This window comes from Neovison vison, chromosome 4 (assembly GCF_020171115.1).
Source record: "Neovison vison isolate M4711 chromosome 4, ASM_NN_V1, whole genome shotgun sequence".
In the NCBI taxonomy this organism is placed as follows: domain Eukaryota; kingdom Metazoa; phylum Chordata; class Mammalia; order Carnivora; family Mustelidae; genus Neogale; species Neogale vison.
Window position 1 is genome coordinate 17,515,559 of NC_058094.1, and position 16,831 is coordinate 17,532,389.

Sequence of the window (16,831 nt, forward strand, 5' to 3'; positions counted from 1 at the left end):
TGCACAGAGACCTCAGGGCTGAGCTCCGACCTGTGAGATTAGAAATTGGAGACTCCTGAACACTGCAACAATCCAAGGGGGTTCGGAGAAGCCCTCCAACTATCTACAGGGGTTCCTGCCATATCCTTGGCTTCAGTTTCAAAGACACAAAAGCCTTGGGTTCAAACATTTGTGCATGCTCTGTCTTTCTCACGTTTTCTCCTTTGCCTTTAGTTTCAATGGCGCTGCTGCTAGTTCATCTCGTTGCCTGCCTCCTAGGGCTCAGTGTTGGTGTTGGATGGTAGGTAGGTACGGTGGAGCCTTATCGGCCACATAGATTTTGATCAGAGGAGCTTTATGAAGTACTGTTTGGACAAGGCACTGTAAGGGGCTCTGCAGAAGGGAAGTCAGACGGATAGGAGGTCTCTTGGGGCTTGCACACATGGTGGTTGTCGTTGCTACCTGGTGGGGCTAACCTGATCACCAGGACTTTGAGAGCTGCAAGGTTCTGTCGGATCCCAAGATCAGAGGGCTGTGTGGCTTGAGGACCTCAGAATTAGGCCTGGCGGGGGGGGACATCAGGCCATCAAAAGAGGCCCTGTTTGGTGATGGGGGAGTGTGGTCTGGTGGTCTAACCCATGGGTTTGGACATTGGGGAGCCATGGGTTTGCATCTGTTCCCTTGCACCGAGGAGTCCCCCAGCTGCAGAGCCTGATCTGTGTAGGCTTCAGTGTCTCGGCTGACCCCTGGGGTCACAATACCAGCCTCACGGCTCGGCTCGTGGTGAGAATGCGATACCTGCCCTTTACTGAGCGGCTGCCGTGTGCTGTGAACTGCGCTGAGTACTTTCCAGGTTCTCTAACAACCCTGTGCAACAGGTATCGGTTTTAGTCTGCATTTTGCAGGTGAGGAAATTGAGGCTGACCAGAGTTAAAGAATATGCCCAGATATAAATTCTAGTACACTTCCCCCCCATGCCACCTGGCCAGCCTCCTCCATGTGGATGCTTCGGTGCCGCGGGCAGGGCAGGGGGCTCCTGGAGCATGTTGGGTAGGGGCACGGGCGGCTGAGAGCCCTCCCCTGGGAAGCTGAGACCAGGCAGGGGCTGGGACTGCATGTGAGCAAAGGCTCTAAGCTCTAAGCGTGCTCCACTCTTCCATCCAGCTTCACTTGCAAAACACACACTCAAGGTAGAATCGGAGAACTTCAAGATGGTGACTACCGAGCATCAGACACCAAGTGCAGCGGTGGCCCCTGAGGGCTGGGCCTGTGGGACTGCACTGGGCAAATGGTCACCAAGCTGCCACTATTTTAAATGCTTCTGATGGCATAAACTTTTCTAAGTGAGAAGCAAATGTCTGTGCGTGCGAGTGTGTACGTGTCTTGCCATGTATTGGGTTTCCTAAACTGGGAGTGAACTCAACTATGTGTGTGTGTATCTTCGAACACCCAATAGCAGAACACCCCGTGTGACTCGGGGCAAATGAGGGCAGTGTCTGGCCACCTAAGGCACGGAGTCTCAGCTGTCCATTCGGTGGCCACACTGAGGACTCGTGAGCACACTGCCCGGTGTGGACAGTGTTCAGTTCATACCTTCCTTGGGAGGGAGAAAAGTGCTGTGGCCTCTGTTCCAAGGACTTCAAATACTTGGGGCTCTTGACCAAGCTCCCACCTCTGCAACTTTCTTGCCATTTGACTTTGGGTCAGCTACTTACCTTGTTGGGGGCTAACTGTAACATCGGCCTATGGTACCCAAATCCTCTGACCCTTTGGGGATTATAGTGACCAGGGGCTGAAGATCTTCCCGTGCGGTGCCTGGCGAATATTGACATTCAGTAGATGTTGACGGCTGTCATTGTTCCAGAGTTTAAAGACAGCAACAGAACTTAAGAATTGTGTGTTTGTGTGTGTGTCGGGCGGGGGGGGGGTAGTTAATTATCAAACTGGAATGGTACTGGGTATAAGATGAATGAATGAATGCTGAGAATTTTTCTTAGTACTTTATTATCTAATAATAATGCTGGAGATGTGTTCATCATTTTATAATCCCCAACGCACCTTCTTACAGATAAGTCCATTCTGGCCCCACAGTAGCCCTGCAAAATAAGGGGGCAAGACATTTATGATCCTGTTTCGCAGACTGAGAAACTAGAGGCCCAGAGATTAATGGCCAGTCCTTTACACAACAGCCATTTAATGGGCACTGACTGTGTGCAAGGCACTATGTTAGATTTGGGGATAAAAATGAGTAAGAGTATTTTCCCCCTGCCCTTTTGAAGAAATTATTGTGAGTCAGGGTGGCTAAAGGATGCTCGCAGGGGGATGCTGACATTAGGGTAATGCATCTGTCAGGATAAATCAGGATAAAACAGTAACAAGAAAACTTCTGTGGTTTAAAAAAATGAAGGTTTTTTTCTCATTCCTGCTATTGGTCCATCATGGGTCAGCTAGTGGCCCTGCTCCCCCTAATTTCACTCCAGACTGGACAGGTCGAGCAGTTGCAGGTTGGAACATTGCTGGTAGCTGTGGCAGAGGAAACAGATCTGAAATTGGGAGGGTCTCCCACCAGCAGTCAGATTCTCCACTCGTGGGCCAGACTTTTAATGGGGTCTCACCCAACCACAGGGGTAGGGCAGGAAGTCAAATTCCACAATGTGCCCAGAAGGCAGAGAGCTGGAACTATTTGGTGGACAGATGAATAACTACTCCAGCTGGGGAGGCTCTGAAGGATATGTAGAAATCAGGTGAATATTGGCTGGGTGGGTTTGGTGGGGAGAATAGAAGGGTGAGGATATTAATTGGGGCCTTGAAGAGATGGCGGCTGGTGGGGGGGGTGTGGGGAGAGGGAAAACCATGGGAGAGACAGGAGGCAGAAATGGGCCAGGCACTGGGGGGAGGAACAGTGAGTCTGCCAGTCTGGCTGGAAGAATGCAATTCAAGAGACTCAGCTCCCATTGTGTTTTAAGCGCCAGGGATACAAAGAAGGAAAAGCATGGTGCCTATCTTTGAACAGCCTATGTCCAGTAGGAGAGCTAGATTTTGTACATAGAATAAAAGGAATCAAATATAAGAATAGCCAGGGTTTATGCTTGCCAGGTACTCTTTCAGGATCTGTAACGTATTCGAACTCACGTTGTCATCCTTGGAGCTTAACGAGATACATGCTTTATGATTCCCATTTTATGGGTGACAAAACAGAGGCATGGGATGGCTAATGGAGAGCAGAGGTGGGCTTCAAATCCAGGCACTCTCTGGCCAGTTTCTGTGCTCGTCATCCTAAAGCTTCACTCTACTATTTTTTGTTTGATAACTTGCGAGTTGGGGCTGTGCCTGTAATTTTGGATGGCAAGTAGTTTTGCCCGGAGATCCAAAATGATAGATTGTTATTGGCTGCTTGGCACTCCATGTTGGGACAGTTTCCAAGACCAAGCTGGGACTCAGGGAGGAGAGAATGATGTGATTAATTAGTAATGCCTGCCTTGGCGTGAGAGGCGGTATTATCAGCATGATACGTTTGGTGCCCCTGGTCTGTCTAATGCCCAGAGCAAAGTGGATTTCATCCATTTATTAACAGATAAAGTAAAAACCAAACGACTAATTCACTGACTGTTTGCTTTACTTTTCAATCTGTTTTCTTACTTCAAGGCTCCGTCACATTTATGGCAGCCTTAGGTATTCCTTGTTTGAACAGTTAGCTTTCCTTCCTGCGGATTAATGTTTTAAATATCAAAACTGTAACCCCTTGGGCAAACAGAGCACCTTAATTGTCAAAACAACAAAAATATCAGCCACGGCCCATGCTCAATGCATTGCTCCCCTGGTGGGGTCATCGGCTGGGAGGGCCTGACCATGATGATAATTAAGAAAGGATTCTAATTGCTGAATCTGATCACTGTGCAAGGAAGACACCATCAGCTGACTTGGGGAAGCCAGCCATGAGAAAACCCAGCTGTAGCGTGCATCATTAGTGGAATTTCCTGCCTGGAAGTGTTGTAAGGCATTTACCTCTGCAAGAAAGGTTCTAGAAACATGGTCTCCCTGCACCCCCAGTCCCCCCCCCCATATCTTTTCTTGACTTTTCTTTCCTGGGTACCAATTCTATCTATGCCCCGACTTTCTTTTCCTTCATATCATTCCCTATACATTCCTAGGAAGGGATCCCAAATCCAGTTGCACGGAGATACAGATAGAACTCGGAGCTCAGGGCCCAGATGATAAATAGGTTTCCTCTCCTGGGCCAGCTCTGATCAATTGCTTGTGGCTACCGAAATGCTGAGTTGAGAGGGTTTGCAATGGAGGCAGCCTGAAAGCATACAGGGATTTATTAGTAATGTCTGCTACGAGCGTGGGCTAGGGACCATAATTTGTGTAAGCTTCCACTGGCTCTGCCAAGATGGAAAGCCTGCACTGTTCCTGCAGCTGTGATGTTAGTGAACAAGCTTGCCGTTTGATCTGAGATGCTAGTTCAAGTCCTGTCTCTTCTCTCTCAGTGTGAATCTTGGATATGTCATTTACCGTCTCTCAGTCTTAATAGAATTCGAGTAAAAATATTCCTTCTTATGGAGTGTTTGCAAGTATTGTAGGGATGATGTACATTCATTCAACACATCTTTGTTGAGCATCATGGGAGGTGCTGGAGGTACAATGGGGGTGCCCTATGCATTGGTTGCTGCCTACACAGAGCTCCTTGTCTATCGAGGACATGTATTTATTTTCCGTTGCTGTAACAAATTACCACAAATTTAGAAGCTTTAAGCAATATACATTTTTCTATCACACTTTCTGTGGGTCAGGGGTCTGTGTGCAGCTTAGCTGGCTTCTGCCCTTGGGGTCTTACAAGGTTGCATTCAAGATGTCTGCTGAGTGGTGTTCTGGAAGCTTGGCTGAGAAAAAAATCTGCTTCCGAGCTCATTGAGCTTGCTGGAGGAGTTTGACTTCTTACCATGGTAAGACTGTAGGCCTTGGTTTTGGCTGGCTGTCAGCTGGATTCCATCAGGCTACAGAATATCGGCTCCCTGCACCCCCAGCCCCTACTCTTTTCTTGACTTTTCTTTCCTGGGCACCATTTCTAGAAGCCCATAGAAGCCACCCATGGCAGCTAGAGGCCTCTAGCTGATTGTCTTGCCTTGCCCCCTGGCCATATGGGCTTCTTCAACACGACCAGTTACTTCATCAAGTCAGAATGCAAATTCTCCTGCTCCAGTCTGCTGAAAGAGGGGTATGTAACCCAGCATCACCCTGGAGGTGACCTCCGTTCACCTTGCTGTATTCTATCAATTAGCATGAAGTCACAGGTCCTACTGTAATCAAGGGCAGGGGATTATACCAAGGCATGGGCAAAAAGAAGTGGAAGCCACTGGGGGTCACTTTGGGGTATCTCCACTGCAGAGACATGCAAATAAGAGCTTGTTTATAAGAGAGCATCTGTATATATGTAAGGGAGACACATACACAAGAATAACAATAGTGTCATGATTTCTATGATGAGGAAGATTCTGAGTATAAGAAAGCACATGTGGGGGCACTTAAACAGTTTCAGGGCCATCAGGAACTCCTAGAGGAAGGATTTTTTAAGCCAAGAACAAAAGGATCACTAGGGTTAACCATATCATAGGATACTATCCAGATTCTACTTCTTTTCATGGCCCCGGGCCACCCAGAATTGGAACACGTCTTCAGATAAGATCTTTCCAGTGCTTACAGTGAGACCCTTTCTGTATTCCTCTGGGATCTTTTCTTTGTTAATGCATCCCACAGAAAATCAGCTCCTGGGATCAAGTTTTACAAGATGACAAGGAGATGAGTCCCAGGCTGAGAGCATGATGGTGGGACAGGAATGGGACTCTAGGGACTCTCTGTTCAGCTGGTCAGTTCCCGCTGATTCTCCCTTGGAAGGAAGGGAAGCTGATGAAGGTTCTAAGACAGAATGAGGAAACAAACCACTGTCTGTTTCAGATTGGGCCAATGGTTGAAGAACCTAAGCTTTTCCCATTCCGCGTAGATCTGTTTAGAAATAACGAGAAGGGACGCCTGGGTGGCGCAGTTGGTTGGACGACTGCCTTTGGCTCAGGGTGTGATCCTGGAGTCCCGGGATCGAGTCCCACATCAGGCTCCCAGCTCCATGGGGAGTCTGCTTTGCTCTCTGACCTTCTCCTCACTCATGCTCTCTCTCACTGTCTCTCTCTCAAATAAATAAATAAAGTCTTTAAAAAAAAAAAAAAAGAAATAACGAGAACATTGATTGTTGCCGTCCAAAGTCAGGTCCCAATTTGTAAAGCTTTTAATAGGCATTACTTGCTGTTATTGAGAATAATGCATCATAGTTTTGAATATTTGCTGTGTGACAGGCGCCGACTAAGCCTTAAGTGCTTGAGGTGCATTTTCTGTATCAAAGAGAAGCTTCCAGGGTGCCTGGATGGCTCAGTCGGTTAAGAGTCTGCCTTCAGCTCAGGTTATGATCCCAGGGTCCTAGGATCGACCCCCGCATTGGGCTTCTTGCTCAGGGTGGACTCTACTTCTGCCCCTCCCCTCCCCCTTCTCCTGCCTTTCCCCTGTCCCCTCCATGTATATGGACTCTCTTTCTCTCTCATAAATAAGTAAAATCTTTATTTAAAAACAAAGAGAAGTTTCCTTCATGTCTTGTAACACATGAAATGCTGGTGGAAAGATTGTCTTGCCTTTTCCTTGCTGCCTGTTCAAGCTTTCCTCACCCTGCGTGCTCCATCTCAAGTCCTACCTCTTCTAAGAAACTGGCCATGAGCCCTCCAGGGCCTGTCATCCCCCCACCAAGCTGATCACCTCATCAGCCTCTGTCTTCCAGCACTTGGAACAAGAATCCAAGCATTTTGGTGCTCTGACTCACCTGTCCCTTTCTAGCTACACTTCTGACTTATGATCTGCCCCGCAGATAGTCTGACCACCATCAGTCTGGTCTCTGTCTGTAATTCTTGTCTCCCTCTGCTCCATCCTGGGCAGTGCAGACAACTGGATTTTCTCAAGTTCAAACTTGCTTGTGTCACTTTATTACTCACAAACTTGCAGGATAGGACTGTGCACACGGCTCCCAGAAAGTAGGGCTCAGCACTGTGCGGTGCAGCTCAGGGGGCCGGGTCCCAGAGGCGAAGGACAAGCTTTTTGAGAGAGCAGTGGCGGTAGCGCCCCTCAGAGAATGAATTTACGTATGATGATGAGAACACTAGCAAATAGCTTCTGCGCGCCACCGAGCACAGACCTCAAGCGGTGGTGCTCTGTGGTTCTGGGCTAGGAAATCTGGCCGATAAATTAACTGAGGCCCAAAGCTTTGTCTACAGTGAGATACCAAACTTTCCCCAAAATACAGTGCCGAGTGCTGCTGGTCGGCTGGTGTTTGGGCTCCTGAATGGCAGAGCCTGTGTGATGGTGCAGGACAGGTTTCCCGTGCATGAAGCCTACTGGATCTTGAAGGTGACATTCCCAGTGGGGTTGTTCTTCCTTGTGGGTGTGGACACCCTAGTGGTCACCATTGCAGGGGGAGGACTCGACCCTGAGTTTGAGGTTGGAGATACCATGCTGATCTGTGGTCAGGTCAACCTACCTGGCTTCAGTGCTTTGAACCTTCTTAGAGGGCCCAGGGCTTGAAAGGTTTGGAGTTCGTGTGCCTGCCATGTCCGATGCCTATGAGGCAGAAGGCACACAGTGCCTGGAAACAGATGGGGGAGCAGAGGGAGCGAAAGGAAGGCACCTGGTGATGGGGGCAGGGCTCACCTTCGAGCCTGTGGCAGCGCGTTGGCTGCTGCGGAGCTGGGGGCAGATGCTGTTGGCATGAACACAGGTACCAGCAGTCGAAGCTGGCAAGGCACTGTGGACTTCGAGTCTTTGGCTTCTCCCTCATTGCTAACAAAGTCGTCCTGGATTATGACACCAAGAAGGTCAACCAGGAGGAAGTACTAGAGGCCGGGAAACAAGCTACCCACAAATTGGAACAGTTTGTCTCCCTTCTTATGACCACTATTCTGCTGCCTGCCAAAGCCAGTTAACCTGCCCTAGCGTGGTCTGGCCTCTCTCTAATGGGATCTAGTAGTCCTACCTACTTGGGGTCACACGCCTCTGCCCTTCAGTCATAGGAGAAAGGACAGGAAGATCCCTTTCCTTCACCTTCCCTGTTTCTCCCACCAGACCCTTCTGCACTGGCTCTTCTTTTGCTCAATTGTCTCAAGGCAGTTATCACCCCTTGTTCCTCCCCAAGACCTGGAGCCAAAGCCCTGCCATGTATAAGGGCTCTTGAACTTGGCACAGTAGCTACTGCTGTCCTTTTGATACAATGCTTTCATATTCCTGGGGACTCAATTCTGCCTCCTCCTAAGCACTCGAGCCCACACAAGGGCCAACCCGGTCCAATACCTCTTGGACTTTAGTACTACCAAATTTTGAGAATAACAAGAAAGATGGAAATCCTCCCACCCAAAACAAAACACTTCCAATGCCTCATCTTTAATCCACACCAATTTCTTTTTTTTCCTCCCCCCTTTCTTTAGTGATCTCTACCCCCAATTGTGGGGCTTGAACTCATGATCCTGAGTTCAAGAGTCACATGCTCTACCGACTGGACCAGCCTGGTGTCCTTAATCCACACCAGTTTCACCTCCAGCAATTTATCCCAGACATATTTGCCCATGTGCGAAATGACGCCCGCCCCGCATACCGAGGGCTGGCTCCATAGCTGTGCCCGCCTGCACACTCATCAGTCAGGTTAATAAGGTCTGGTACATTCGTAACTGTGGTTTTTAAGCCTGGTTGCACATTCAGGTCACCTGGGTGTGGTGTATTAGGATGATCGCAAATTCTCTGCTACTTCTCCTATTGAGAAGTAGAGTCTCATTCCCCTTCTCTTAAATAGGCATAGTCTCTTGTAAGGGACTTGCCTGACCAATAGAAGGAGATCAAGTAGATATCCTGAGACCACCAAGGCTAAGTTATAAGAAGCTTTGTAGCTCCTGCATTGGCCTCTCGGAACTCAAGCTCTGGGACGAGCCCACTGCTATGTAAGGAGTCTGACTATGCTGAGGCCACCATATTGTGAGGAGGCCCAGGTTAGCTGCATGAAAGGGTGGGTAGGCTGGGGGGAAAGAAAGAGAGAGAGAGCGTATTATTCAGCCCCAGCCCAGGCACTAGGCATGTGAGTCAGGAAGCTTTTTTCGCATATTTCGGCTTCTGCAAATATGATGTGGGCAGTAACTGAGGTTTCCTGCTGATGTCAGAATCAAGGCCCCAGACCCGTGGCTCCAATCAAACCATTCCTACCATCTCCCAGCCATCCAGACCACCCCACTACTCCCAGTCACTGTGGAGCAGAGAAAAGCTATCCCCGCGGTGCTCTACCAGAATTCTTGGCCCTCCAAACTGTGAGCATAATAAAATGGTCATTGTTTTATACTTCTTAACTTCTGAGGTTGTTTATTGCAGAGAACAGATAACTGGAACTCCTGTTCCAATTATTCTTTCAAAATCTCCCCAGGCCCTTCTAATGAACAAGTGTGTTGAGAATCACTGGTCTATACAATTAAATGCTATCTATCCATTTGAAATGAATAAAGAAGCTGTCTTTGGGGTCACTTGGCTGGCTCAGTCGGTAGAGCATGTGACTCTTGATCTCGGGGTTGTGCATTTGAGATTACTGAAAAAATTAATAAATGAACTTTTTTTTAAAAGAAACTCTCTTTGTTCTGCTCTGGTATGATATCCAACTTATATTCTCAAGGGGCAATTAGAAAGTTACTGGGACAATTTTTATACTACTCTACTCTTTGTGTAAAAGAATTAGGTAGGTATGGATCACTTCTGGAATAGTGTATAAGAAAGTGGTAAGTAACATTTTTGTTTGAGGTGAAGACATAATCCTGAATGATGAGGGGCCCATGGTGATCACAAGAGTCCTCGTGAGTGAGAGAGGGAGACAGAAGTTAGAGAAGGAGAGCTAGGGAAGTTAGTGGTTGGAGTGATGTGGTCACTGACTTTGAAGATGAAGCTAAGAGGGGCCCTGAGGCAGGGAATGCAGGAAGCTTCTGGAAGTTGGAAAAGGTAAGGAACCAGATCCTTCTCTCCCCAGCGCCTCCGGAACCAACACAGCCCTGGGAATACCGTGATTTTAGTCCAGTGAGACCCATTTCAGACTTGTGACCTCTAGAACTGTGAGATAATCAATTTATGTTGTTTTAAACCACCATGTTTGTGGTAATTTGTAACAGCAGCCATAGGAAACTAACACACTGGTGTTTCTCCAGATGGTGTTCAAAGAAATAGGCCTTTTGAGGGAATATTAATGAAAATAATTAAAAAGTTTTCCAAAGTGAAAGAAACAAACCAACCCAACAGGATATTATAGTTTTTATTCAAGTTAAATGACATATAATTTGCACACAAAATGTATAGTAAAATGTATGCATTTTATGTGTACAGGTCAATGAGTTTGATGTTGATATACATCCGTGTAATCTACCATCTCAATCATGGTATAGAACATGTCCATTATCACCCAAATGTTTCCTTGTGCCCTTTCCTAGCCCTCCAACCTGCCCCATGTAAACACTGACTTGCTTTTTTCACTGGACAAATAATTTTTTAAAGACTTTATTTATATTATTTTGAGAGGGAGAGTGTGTTTGTGTGGGGTGGGGGATAAGGAACAGAGTAAGAGGGAACGACAATCTCAGGCAGGCTTGGCACCGAGCTTGGAGCCTAATATGGGGCTCGGTCCCACAACCGTGAGATCCTGACCTGATCCCAAAACCAAGAGTTGGACCCTTCATCGAGTGAGCCACCCAAGTGCCCCTAGACAAATTATTTGTAACTGCAGAGTTTCTCAGGATCTTGAGTATGTTGTGAATCTCCAAGGAGACATGCTAGGATTGGAGGTGGCATCTCTAGGTTGTTTTTGACCAGGGGTCCTTTTGTTCTAGAGCATCTCACAGGATGAGGGGCTCTCAGAACACACTTGAGAAATGCTTTCCTGCTCACCTGCTCAGCTCAGGCATTTCTTTGCTCCTGGAGTGCCCATTTCTCTCCTTTGAAAATGTACTCATGGATGAGTGCCTCCAGGAAGTAGATCTTTCCCTAGGCTAGGTCTTCTATTCTTTGTTTCACATCCCCTGCAGCACACACATTGCATAACCATTAATAGCAATGTTGTACTTGCATTATAGATACATGGTTGGATAGTCTTTTCTAAGGGTAGTGAATGGTATTTGCTTTACTGTTAACATGATGACTAAGAAATGCTCAAGTGTTCATCAGAGTCAAAGAAGCTACGCTCCAAGATAACTGTTGAGCTGCCCTAGACCTGGAGCCCTCACTTGTTAAAACATTTTTAAGCTCTGCTTCAGCAACCTATAGGTGTGTGAGTTTAGTAGGCTGAGGTGCATGACTCCCTCATCTTCTTACCCCATATCCAGCCCAGCACATTCCTGAGTCCTATGGATTTTTCTTCTGAGTGGTCTCTCCCATCCTTAGTTTCTTTTCTATGCCCACTGTCAGTGCCCTTGTTCAGGTTCTTACTATGTCTCACCTACATTATTACAAAAATGCAGGTGAGACATGCTCACGAGACATTACTCCTCCTACATGGTCTCTCCACCCTCCGTCTTGCTCCGCCTCTCATCTATGTTCCATTCTAATGCCAAGATCCTGATCTCGTTCTTCTGCCTGGAAACCTCAACATAGTTGCCCATTGCTTATAAAATCACACCGGAAGGGCTAGGTGGCAGACTTGGTCCTCCTCACACAGGACACTTGGCCTCTTAAGCTTCACCTCCTATTCTGTTTTTCTACGTCCTCTCTGTTCCAGTGACTGTGGCTTCTCACAGCTTCATGAGCACCCTGTGTCCTTTCAAGGTGCCATGTTGCTCCTTCAACTTGGGATGCCCTTCCCCTTCTCCAACTGGCAAACATCTAGTCATTGAAAGACTGTTCCAAATATCACCCCAGGAAGACTTCTCTTCTTCCCAAGGTGCAATGAAACCTTTTGCTCCATTACATGTCAGTAAGAACTGTATACATTTCTTTGGCCCAGCTCTTACCTAATTGGGTCACAATTATTATTGGTTTAGATGCTGTCTCCCTTGCGACAATGTGAGATGTGTAAGACACAGGTGACCCACTTTATTTTTGTATCCCCAGCACTTAGCACAGTGCCTAGCAAAATGTGGTTGTGACTAATAATGACCAATACTTACTGAGTTTTTACTATGTTTCTGTTTTGCAGAAGAGGAAACTGAGCCTTGGAGTAGTCAGAAACTGTCTGGTACAGCTGTTTCTGTCTATTTCACATAACTGGTAAGTGGTGGAACCTGCATTTGAACCTGGGTTTATCCATTTGTTCTTCTGATACTAGTTATCTGATACTAGAAGATACTAGTATCTTCTGATACTAGTATTTCCTGAATAAATGAGTAATTGAATGAATGTGTGAATACAGTCAGTTATTTGAATATTTAAAAGTGTGTATCTTCGAGCAGCAGACCAAGACCATTTCCTTGGCTTGGAAAAGAGAAAGGAAGTGTCTGGGCAGAGGTAATAGGACCAGTGATAAGGGGGTGCAGATTTAGAGAAGTGAGAAGATGTGCTCCAGGATGCAGAGTCGTAAGTGGCAGAATCAGGATTTGAACTCAGGTGGGTTTCCAGGATGGGACCCTGAAGCGTGGCTCCTGCTTCCAGCAACCCCTTTCCCCAGGGAAATTCCAGCGCTAAGCATTTCCGGTTGCAGGTTTAAGGAGTCAAGAGGGAGCTTGCCTTCCATTCCCTTACTACCAACTGCCCACTTTTTCCTTGTCTCCAGACCTGAAGGTGAACGTGGCTGGAGAAAGACAAGATGAGTCTGACGCGTCACCAGGAGGAGTCAGTGCTGAGCCCACGCTCCCCTGGTCTGTTCACTCTGTCTTCTACACCCTTCCAAGCCTTATCCTCTCTGCTTATAACACTTCAGTATTCTTCTCGTCTCTCTCAATTCATAAACTTGATTCCTATTTTAAGAAAAAAACCATCAACACTAGAGGAAACCTCTGGGAGCTTTGCCCCTTCATTTATCAGCTTACTCAGGTTGGGCATTTGTGTTCTAACTTCCCTGGCGTTACTGGGCAGATAGTCCATGCTTCTCTCTGGGGCTGGCCTCTCTTGTCTGCTCCATTTCATCCTCTTCCCCCTGTGAGAACTTCATCAGCAATTCCTCCCTCTCCCTCAGGCAATCATCAATGGATCACTCTCATCCACATATACTCGTGCTGTCATTTCTCCTTCCTCGGACTTTGCATGTGTGAGGCTATTCCCTTTACCTGCCATGCTGTTCCAGGAAACATTTACAAATCTTGTCTGTCTCCTTTGGATCTTTGCACAAGTATCATCTGACCATACTATGTAAAAGGGCATAAATTGCACACCTATGTTCTCCTTTCCTTTCGGAAGCCAAAAGAAGAAAAAATGTGAAAACAAAGTTTAAAATTTTTTTTTATAATGCAAAAATTTCACCCTCCCTATCCTATTTTCATTTTGCTTCATAGTGTTTATCACCACTTGACATGGATAGACTATTCATTTGCTCCTCTAGCACTGGGATTTTTTTTTTTTTTTATTGCTGTATCTCAGCACCTAGAATAGTATCTGGCACACAACAGGCCCTAATGAATGTTTGCAGAAAAAAATGATTCCATGACTTCCCTTCTCTGACATCCCTGCTGGTTTGTAGCAATGCTGTGATTTTTCCTTACAAAGAAGGATAGCTATTCAGAAGGATATCACCACCCACTGCTTTCACTCAGAAGTTTCTAGGGCCGAGCTTCTCAAACTGGGATGTGCATTTGAATTACCTGGGGGCTCTTGAGAAAATGCATCTTCGGAGGCAGCAGGCCTGGGGGGCCTGAGACTCTGCATTTCTAACTAGCGACCCTGTCATCTAAGTTGCTGGTGACCCAGACCCCACATTGAGTGGGCTGGCTGCTTTGTTCAGCCTAAGCACTGTTCTTTTTCTTTCTCCTTTTCTTCTTTTTTCCTTTTTTTTAAGGAATCGAGGGAGGATACATATTTACGTGGTAGATTCACATGTTGACAGTGTGAGCATGACCCTGAGTGCAAGAAGCTCTGTGGTCAGCGAGTGTGCTTAGGTTACTAAGTTTGGGCAGAGGGTTCCATCCACCGTTATACATGACACGGGGGGAATGTTGGTGGTTAGTCTGTTGCATGAGGATTGTCTGTTGTTCGGGAAGGTGTGGTTTACTTTAGTTTAGTTTTGGTGTGTGTAGGTACATGTGCAAGAATAGTAGTATTGACGCTAGTAAGTTTCCTAGCAATTGCCTGATGCCATTTGCCAGGTTTTGGCATGAAATCAATACGAAGGCAAGTCCTGCCTTTCTGCTCAGAGGATTATTACCTCATTCCACGCCTGTCTAGAGAACAATGTGGAGCGCTTCCTGTGATCGTCACCACGATCGATTTATTTCAGAATCACAGAGACTCTCCGCGCGGTGTGCACAGTGTGTGTGTGCCGCGGAGGGACCCAGCGGGGGAAGGGTGAGCAGAGACTGAAAACCAGCCGGCACCCCCTTTGTCCAGCTAGGTGTTCTTGCTGAAATGGCATTGCCTTTTTCACCTAGGGAGGGTGCTTTTTTTGCAAACTGAATAAAAGTACCTGATGCTGGATGTCCGGTGCTAAAGCTAGAGAGAGCTGCATGCCACACAGGAGTGCTGAGCACAGCCCTCGGGGTTTAGGGCAGTCGAGATACAGAGGGCCAGAGCACTGCTCTCGGTTCTTATCAGCATCTAACATGTATTGGGGTCTTACGATACATGAGCCCTGAACCAATTGCTTTACATGTATTGTTTAGTTTGTTCCCTACTGCGGCAAGCCCCAAAGTTAAGTATTATTATGATTTGTTTCATCCTTGCTTACAGAGATGTAGAATTTGGAGAGGTTGAGTGACTTGCCTAGGGTCACAGAGCTCTCTGAGTCTAATTTTTAAAAATGTGCATCATGAGCCTCCAGTAAGTTAAATTTAAGTACAAATTGCATCATGTCAAAGATTTTATTTAAGTCATTAATTAGCGTGAGAACCAGTAAGATGTTAATGCTTATCCAAAGAGCATTCGAGAATTTAGGTAGATGCAGGTGATTTAACAAAGAAATATAAGAAAGTTGTGGTAGCCTGAAGAATGACCTCCCACCCTCTGAAGATGTCCACGTCCCGATGCCGGAACTTAGGAATATGTAAAAGGGACATTGCAGTCTTAATTAAGTTGTGGGTTTTGAGATGGGGAGATTATTCTCGATTATCTGGGTAGTATCATCACAAGTGTCCTTAAAAATGGAGGCGGGAGTACTGGAGTGAGAGAAGAGGGAAGCGGAGGCTAGAGAGATGTGCTTTGTAGAGGGAGGAAGTGACCACAAGCTACAGAACAGGGGGGACCCTAAAGGCAGGAGGGGGCAAGGAAACGCATCCTCTTCTGGAGCCCTCAGGAGAAACCAACCCAGCTGACATTTGATTTTTAACCCAGTGAAACTGATTTTGGACTTTTGACTTTTAGAACTAAGATCAATTCATGTTGTTTTAAATCCTAAGATGTGGTGGATTGTTACAGCACAGCAGGAAATTAATACAGAAGGATTACCGAATTAGACTGAGAGCTGGTTAATGTCCAACAGGGCCATAAACCATAACCCTTGGAGCTAATTCTTCCACCAGGGTTAAATTATTTGCATCTGTCCTGGATCAAAATTTATAAGTTAATCTCTGCCCCTACAGAGATGAAAATTGCCCAATCAGTAGAATGTCAAGTCCAACGCTGCACCAAAAGAACACCCAGTACTCTGTTCTGGTTATTCCCGAGGTGAGGACATTCTCCCGGATAGTAGGAAGTGGAGGAGCTGGGATTTGAACTGGGTTCTTCCAAGTGCAGGGTGTAGGCTCTTCGCTGTTAAGGGACATACTTTCTCACCAGCATTAGCTGGTGGAGTAGCAAGGCAGTGTGGGACAAAGAAAACGGTGCGTAGAAACTGAGAACATACCTCAAAGATTGCCACCATGAATTTACCAACTCTTTGATGGTGCTCCCCCGAGCAGAGGACTTGCTTTCTTCCTCTCTGATGGTGGAAATACCTGCTCTAGGGGCACCTGGCTGGCTCAGTTGGTAGAACATGCAACTCTTGATATTGGGGCTTTAAGTTCAAGCCCCACATTGGATATAGAGATTGCTTAAAAATAAAATGTTTAAGGGCACCTGGTGGCTCGGTTGGTTGAATGTTGGGTCCAACTCTTGGTTATGACATGATCTCAGGGTCCTGGGGCTGGGCTGCATGCTCAGCATGGAGTCTGCTTGTTCCCCTCTCTCCCCTGCCCACCGCTCACATTCTCTTTCTCTCTCAAATAAATAAATAAATGAAAACTTCAAAAATAAATAAAGTCTTTAAAAAAACCCCCAGAAATTCCTGCTCTCACTCTCTGAGAACTTAGAGTCAAGCTTTTTACAGGCGGTTCAGCTAGGTTCCCAGCTGGTGTAACTTGAGAGGTGTAGCGTGAAGTTGAAATCCCCCCTTCACACCTCCCCACCTTGTTTAGGAGCAAAGGTCCCTGAAAATCCCTTCTTTAAAAATAAGTACTTGGTTAAGCTTTATAACACCTTGCCTAGTAAACGATTAATGAAAATTTGAATTGCATATGGTTTGGGGGAAGGGAGGGATAAAGACTTTGGGGTTGGGAAATAGCTAGCAGGAGCAAGTAAGGGGTGCCAAAAACTAGCATGGCCTTCTTAAGAGATGGTGCAGCGAAAGCCCTGTCTGAGGTGGGAGACTTTGATAGGGAAGCTGGTTCTGTGGTTGGACAGGTAAAGTGTGGGC

The 16,831-nt window shown here is 46.6% G+C and overlaps 1 pseudogene; it reads left to right on the forward strand.

Moving 5' to 3' along the window:
- The window catches only part of LOC122905298, a 44,572-nt pseudogene extending 36,578 nt beyond the window's left edge, over positions 1-7,994 (forward strand).
- The last annotated feature ends 8,837 nt before the right edge of the window (positions 7,995-16,831 follow it).